The sequence below is a fragment of the Salvelinus namaycush genome, chromosome 14, assembly GCF_016432855.1.
Source record: "Salvelinus namaycush isolate Seneca chromosome 14, SaNama_1.0, whole genome shotgun sequence".
Classification (NCBI taxonomy): Eukaryota; Metazoa; Chordata; class Actinopteri; order Salmoniformes; family Salmonidae; genus Salvelinus; species Salvelinus namaycush.
The window spans coordinates 8889090-8896386 of NC_052320.1; positions in this window are offsets into that span (position 1 = coordinate 8889090).

A 7297-nucleotide genomic window follows, 5' to 3' on the forward strand; every position below is an offset into this window, starting at 1 on the left:
CTATTGCCAAGACGTTAACCGATAACAGATGTACTGCCAAGTTACCCAAAAGTGAGGTCTAAGCAGTCATGTCAAAGTTCAAATGACATTACACAGGCCAGAGGGTGAGACCAGTGAAAGAGTGTAGAAAAAGTCCAATACTTTATTGCCATACCTTACAGAAAAAAAGGTATTGGTATGTCATTCGAGCTTTGACATGCAGTCTTGGTTTGGCTGTACAACTCTTATTGAAAAGGAGATGACAAGGAGTGCTGACCTGTATTCTGTAGGGAGTGTCACAGCCAGTGATGCTGATTTCTGTGGTGAAGAAGAGAGCAAACTCCTATGTTACAGACTCCAACCCCTTTCTGTCTGCTCTCTTGATCTTCTTCATAGACTGGAGGAAACGACAGAACAAGATAGATGACTTTATGAAGACTATAGACTGGAGGAAACGACAGAACAAGATAGATGACTTTATGAAGACTATAGACAGGAGGAAACGACAGAACAAGATAGATGACTTTATGAAGACTATAGACAGGAGGAAATGACAGAACAAGATAGATGACTTTATAAAATGTATTTTTTTTTCATCACAAATTCATAATTGTACATAAGAATTGGACTTCCTCTATTACATTTCCTTATGACATATGTAAATCCTTCCATGAATTTTCATAAGGACATCTCTCCCAAATCTGGTTGATTAAAATACCGTCCATGCACATAAACTCAGCAAAAGAACGTACATTTTTCAGGACCCTGTCTTTCAAAGATAATTCGTAAAAATGGCAAAAAATGTCCGTACTGTGAGACGCCAAAGACAGCACTACAGGGAGACAGGACGGACAGCTGATCATCCTCGCAGTGGCAGGCCACGTGTAACAACACCTGCACAGGATTGGTACATCCGAACATCACACCTGAGGGACAGGTACAGGATGGCAACAACAACTGCCCGAGTTACACCAGGAATGCACAATCCCTCCATCAGTGCTCAGACTGTCCGCAATAGGCTGACAGAGGCTGGACTGAGGGCTTGTAGGCCTGTTGTAAGGCAGGTCCTCACCAGACATCACCGGCAACAATGTCGCCTATAGGCACAAACCCACTGTCGCTGGACCAGACAGGACTGACAAAAAGTGCTCTTCACTGACTAGTCACGGTTTTGTCTCACCAGGGGTGATGGTTGGAGTCGCGTTTATCGTCGACGGAATGAGCGTTACACCGAGGCCTGTACTCTGGAGCGGGATCGATTTGGAGGTGGAGGGTCGTCATGGTCTGGGGCGGTGTGTCACAGCATAATCGGACTGAGCTTGTTGTCATTGCAGGCAATCTCAACGCTGTGCGTTACAGGGAGGTCTACACCTGTTGTATTCGGCGCATGTGACAAATACATTTTGATTTGATGTGGTACCCTTCCTGCAGGCTCATCCTGACATGACCCTCCGACATGAAAATGCCACCAGCCATACTACTAGTTCTGTGCGTGATTTGCTGCAAGACAGGAATGTCAGTGTTCTGCCATGGCCAGCGAAGAGCCCGGATCTCAATCCCATTGAGCACGTCTGGAACCTGTTGGATTGGAGGGTGAGGGCTAGGGCCATTCCCCCCAGAAATGTCTGGGAACTTGCAGGTGCCTTGGTGAAAGAGTGGGGTAACATCTCACAGCAAGAACTGGCTAATCTGGTGCAGTCCCCCAGGAGGAGATGCACTGCAGTACTTAATGCAGCTGGTGGCCACATCAGATACTGACTGTTACTTTTGATTTTGACCCCCCCCTTTGTTCAGGGACACATTATTCCATCTCTGTTAGTCACATGTCTGTGGAACTTGTTCAGTTTATGTCTCAGTTGTTGAATCTTGTTATGTTCATACAAATATTTACACGTGTTACGTTTGCTGAAAATAAACGCAGTTGACAGTGAGAGGACATTTCTTTTTTTGCTGAGTTTGACATTACAGGAACCTGACAGACGTGGTAAAAACCTGGTTGCAGTACATACCATATTCCGGAAGGTGGCACATGTGCTCTTACTGGAGATGTGTTCCGAAATGGCTGTGTTATTGATCAACTCGCCAACATTCTGACTGGAATAGTCAGAACAAAAACACTTATTTAAACACTTGCAGGCCTGCAGTCTAATGGTGAGTGATATCCCTGTCTGTTGTACATTAGGCCTACTGCTTTCTGTACAACTATAGATAGCTAAAAGGAAGTTGCACACAGAAATGTGCTAATCAGTGTTACGTTCCCCAGTTTCTGTGTTATATTTGAGTGTGTGTGTTTCAGGAGATGGCTTCCTGGAAGCCTCCCCAACCAACTGATTGGTCGACCCTAGGCTAATTGATGATTGGAGCTGACCCCGCCCCCTCGTCAAGAAGCAGCTTACTCTAATCACCATTGCCACCTGAAGATATAAAGCCAGTGTTCTGTTCAGGAGAGAAAAAGAGAAATGATTGGAGGTTAGAGGGAGATTGAATGTTTTGGAGAAAAGATTAGAGGGAGATTGAATGTTTTGGAGAAATCATTAGAAAGAGTTCTGTGTTTGTTGCTTTGTCAAAGCTTCTTTAGTGGCCTGAGTTAGTTTACTCAGTTTTGTTGTAAAGTGTTTGTGAAATTGTTAATAATTATTCTGTTTCATTTGTTCCCAGGGGGGAAGGGGAAGGCACTTAGGGAGTGCTTAGGCAAGAGGCCCGAGGGCATACATATACCCGTAGTATATTCAATGTCTAGGCACACTAGGTAAGACCTGGGCGGACCACCCCCTGTATTTTGGTTAGGGCACCAGGTGGTGCTTAGTTAGGTAAGTTAAGTGGGTAGGCAGGTTAGATAGGAGAGGGGGAGCTTTGATATTTACTTTCTTTCCTTTGGTTCCGTCCAGCCCCTTTTCCCCATATTACCGTGTAGGAAATAAATCCTAGTAAACGGTAAATTCTGCCTTTGTCGTCCTTTCTCGCACCTACGGTCCATACCTCTTTCGCTTCACGGAGAGTTGAGTTGCAGCAGGGAGTTGCGTTCCCTCTTTATAGAGGCGTGCGTAACAATCAGATTGTGAGAAGAAAGACTCTTCTTTGGCCATCTTATGAACATGGGTTTACTATCTAGGCCTATGGTAATGTCTTGAGTATAGATATTTGTATGCATTTGTTCTAAGGCTGCGTTTACACAGCCAGACCAATTCTGATCTTTTTTTCTACTAATTGGTCTTTTGACCAGTCACATCAGATCTTTTCACATCAAATCTTTTTCAGAGCTGATCTGATTGGTCAAAAGACCAATTAGTGAACAAAAATATAAAAATTAGGCTGCCTGTCTAAACACAGCCTAAGTGACTGAGTGGGCTACATGTAAATAAGTATTAGAGTAGTCCAAATGCTAACAGTCATATGTAAACAAAGCGATAGCCTTACATTAGTCTGAGGAAACCCTCTAAATCCCTAAATCCCCCTGGTGATAACTGATGTAAGACATGTTGCATATTTGCCAGGAGCATTAACGGACCAATTCACCTGTATAGCTTTTCTCTGTCATGGCAATCCTTGGTCCAGGACGATAATACTTCATGTCTCTTAGTTCAGCAAGACAGTAGACAGCCTGTCTATGTGCTCTTGAACACCTTAACCGTAATTGCTTCTGTAAATAGCTCTGGATAAATGACTAAAATGTAAAATGTAAATGGTCTGCAACACAAGACAGACTGTAGCTTGCCTGTCCCTTGTACAAAAAAGGTTGAGATGCACGCCGTTACATCACTGACCTGGGTACAGTGCCTAGCTGTCTGAGGTTCCTAGCCTGGGCCTCTGTGATGATCTGAGCCTTGATGAGGACTGGTTTCCCGGGTGCAACTTTTCCCCCCAGCAGGTAGCGCACCGTGGTGGAGAACTTAGACTGGGTCTTAATCACCTGGGGAGGCTGCTTGTCTACCATCAAATCAAATGTTATTGGTCACATACACATGGTTAGCAGATGTTAATGCAAGTGTAGCGAAAGGCTTGTGCTTCTAGTTCAGACCGTGCAGTAATATCTAACAAGTAATCTAACAATTTCACAACAACTACCTTATACACACACAAGTATAAAGGAATTAGTAAGAATATGTACATATAAATATATGGATGAGCGATGGCCGTGCGGCATAGGCAAGATGCAGTAGATGGTATAGAGTACAGTATATACATATGAGATGAGTAATGTAGGGTATGTAAACATTATATAAAGTGGCATTGTTTAAAGTGATTAGTGACACATTTATTACATCCACCTTTTTATTATTAATTATTAAAGTGGCTAGAGATTTGAGTCAGTATGCTGGCAGCAGTCACTCAATGTTAGTGATGGCTGTTTAACAGTCTGATGGCCTTGAGATAGAAGCTGTTTTTCAGTCTCTCGGTCCCCGCTTTGATGCACGTGTACTGACCTCACCTTCTGGATGATAGCGGGGTGAACAGGCAGTGGCTTGGGTGGTTGTTGTCCTTTATGATCTTTTTGACCTTCCTGTGACATTGGGTGGTGTAGGTGTCCTGGAGGGCAGGTAGTTTGCCCCCGGTGATAAGTTGTGCAGACCTCACTACCCTCTGGAGAGCTTTACGGTTGTGGGCGGAACAGTTGCCATACCAGGCGGTGATACAGCCCGACAGGATGCTCTCGATTGTGCATCTGTAAAAATTTGTAAGTGTTTTCAGTGACAAGCTGAATAGCTTCAGCCTCCTGAGGTTGAAGAGGCGCTGTTGCGCCTTCTTCACCACGCTGTCTGTGTGGGTGGACCATTTCAGTTTGTCCGTGATGTGTACGCCGAGGAACTTAAAACTTTCCACCTTCTCCACTACTGTCCCGTCGATGTGGATAGAGGAGTGCTCCCTCTGCTGTTTCCTGAAGTCCACGTTCATCTCCTTTGTTTTGTTGACGTTGAGTGTGAGGGAGCTGCAACCATAGAAATAGAATTACTAGAACGATCAATGGGTCTGTGATGGGTGGATTGGCAGCCACATTGTCCCCATCAGAGAGCTGCCACCATAGAAATATTATTACTAGAACGATCGATGGGTCTGTGATGGGTGGACTGGCAGCCACATTATCCCCCATCAGAGAGCTGCAACCATAGAAATAGAATTACTAGAATGATCAATGCGTCTGTGATGGGTGGACTGGCAGCCACATTGTCTCCCATCAGAGAGCTGCAACCATAGAAATAGAATTACTAGAACGATCAATGCGTCTGTGATGGGTGGACTGGCAGCCACATTGTCTCCCATCAGAGAGCTGCAACCATAGAAATAGAATTACTAGAACGATCAATGCGTCTGTGATGGGTGGACTGGCAGCCACATTGTCCCCCATCAGAGAGCTGCAACCATAGAAATAGAATTACTAGAACGATCAATGCGTCTGTGATGGGTGGACTGGCAGCCATATCATCTCCCATCAGAGAGTTGCAGCAGGAGAGGAAACATGACTTAATACTAGTGAGTCAGTACAATGCTGGTATGTCCAAAATACTACAGGTGTTTATGGTAATGCGATGCTTGTCTGTGTAAACATAGTAGATTCTAAGTTTTCCTAAAAAGGAAAATAATACCCAAACATGACCATAACAATGACAACAACAATATGACTCAGACATAACGCTAGGTGTTAGAGAGGCCCCTCCCACTGGGCACAAACTGGTTGAATCAACATTGTTTCCAAGTCATTAAAACATCTATGCCATGATGATGTTGAATCAAAGTGGAAAACTGATTGTATTCGCAAAAAGTCATCAATGTAAAGGAATTCCGGAAATGTTTTTCATTTTCCACCCAAATGTTACTTAAATCTGATGACGTGGTTCAAATGTTTGTTGATTTCACGTTGAATTCACGTCAGTTGACAACTCAAGCAAATGTAAATCAAAACTAGATGTTGAACTGACGTCTCCGTCCAGTGGGAATGACGTCTCCGTCCAGTGGGAAGGACGTCTCCGTCCAGTGGGAATGACGTCTCCGTCCAGTGGGAAGGACGTCTCCGTCCAGTGGGAATGACGTCTCCGTCCAGTGGGAAGGACGTCTCCGTCCAGTGGGAATGACGTCTCCGTCCAGTGGGAATGACGTCTCCGTCCAGTGGGAATGACGTCTCCGTCCAGTGGGAATGACGTCTCCGTCCTGTGGGAATGACGTCTCCGTCCAGTGGGAATGACGTCTCCGTCCAGTGGGAATGACGTCTCCGTCCTGTGGGAATGACGTCTCCGTCCTGTGGGAATGACGTCTCCGTCCTGTGGGAATGACGTCTCCGTCCAGGGGGCATGACGTCTCCGTCCAGGGGGAATGACGTCTCCGTCCAGTGGGAAAGACGTCTCCGTCCAGTGGGAATGACGTCTCCGTCCAGTGGGAAGGACGTCTCCGTCCAGTGGGCATGACGTCTCCGTCCAGTGGGCATGACGTCTCCGTCCAGTGGGCATGACGTCTCCGTCCAGTGGGAATGACGTCTCCGTCCAGTGGGAATGACGTCTCCGTCCAGTGGGCATGACGTCTCCGTCCTGTGGGAATGACGTCTCCGTCCAGTGGGAATGACGTCTCCGTCCAGTGGGAATGACGTCTCCGTCCAGTGGGAAGGACGTCTCCGTCCAGTGGGAATGACGTCTCCGTCCAGTGGGAATGACGTCTCCGTCCAGTGGGAATGACGTCTCCGTCCTGTGGGAATGACGTCTCCGTCCAGTGGGAATGACGTCTCCGTCCATTGGGAATGACGTCTCCGTCCTGTGGGAATGACGTCTCCGTCCTGTGGGAATGACGTCTCCGTCCAGTGGGAATGACGTCTCCGTCCAGTGGGAATGACGTCTCCGTCCAGTGGGAAGGACGTCTCCGTCCAGTGGGAATGACGTCTCCGTCCAGTGGGAATGACGTCTCCGTCCAGTGGGAATGACGTCTCCGTCCTGTGGGAATGACGTCTCCGTCCAGTGGGAATGACATCTCCGTCCATTGGGAATGACGTCTCCGTCCTGTGGGAATGACGTCTCCGTCCTGTGGGAATGACGTCTCCGTCCAGTGGGAATGACGTCTCCGTCCAGTGGGAATGACGTCTCCGTCCATTGGGAATGACGTCTCCGTCCAGTGGGAATGACGTCTCCGTCCAGTGGGAATGACGTCTCCGTCCTGTGGGAATGACGTCTCCGTCCAGTGGGAATGACGTCTCCGTCCAGTGGGAATGACGTCTCCGTCCAGTGGGAATGACGTCTCCGTCCTGTGGGAATGACGTCTCCTTCCATTGGGAATGACGTCTCATTCCATTGGGAATGACGTCTCCGTCCAGTGGGAATGACGTCTCCGTCCAGTGGGA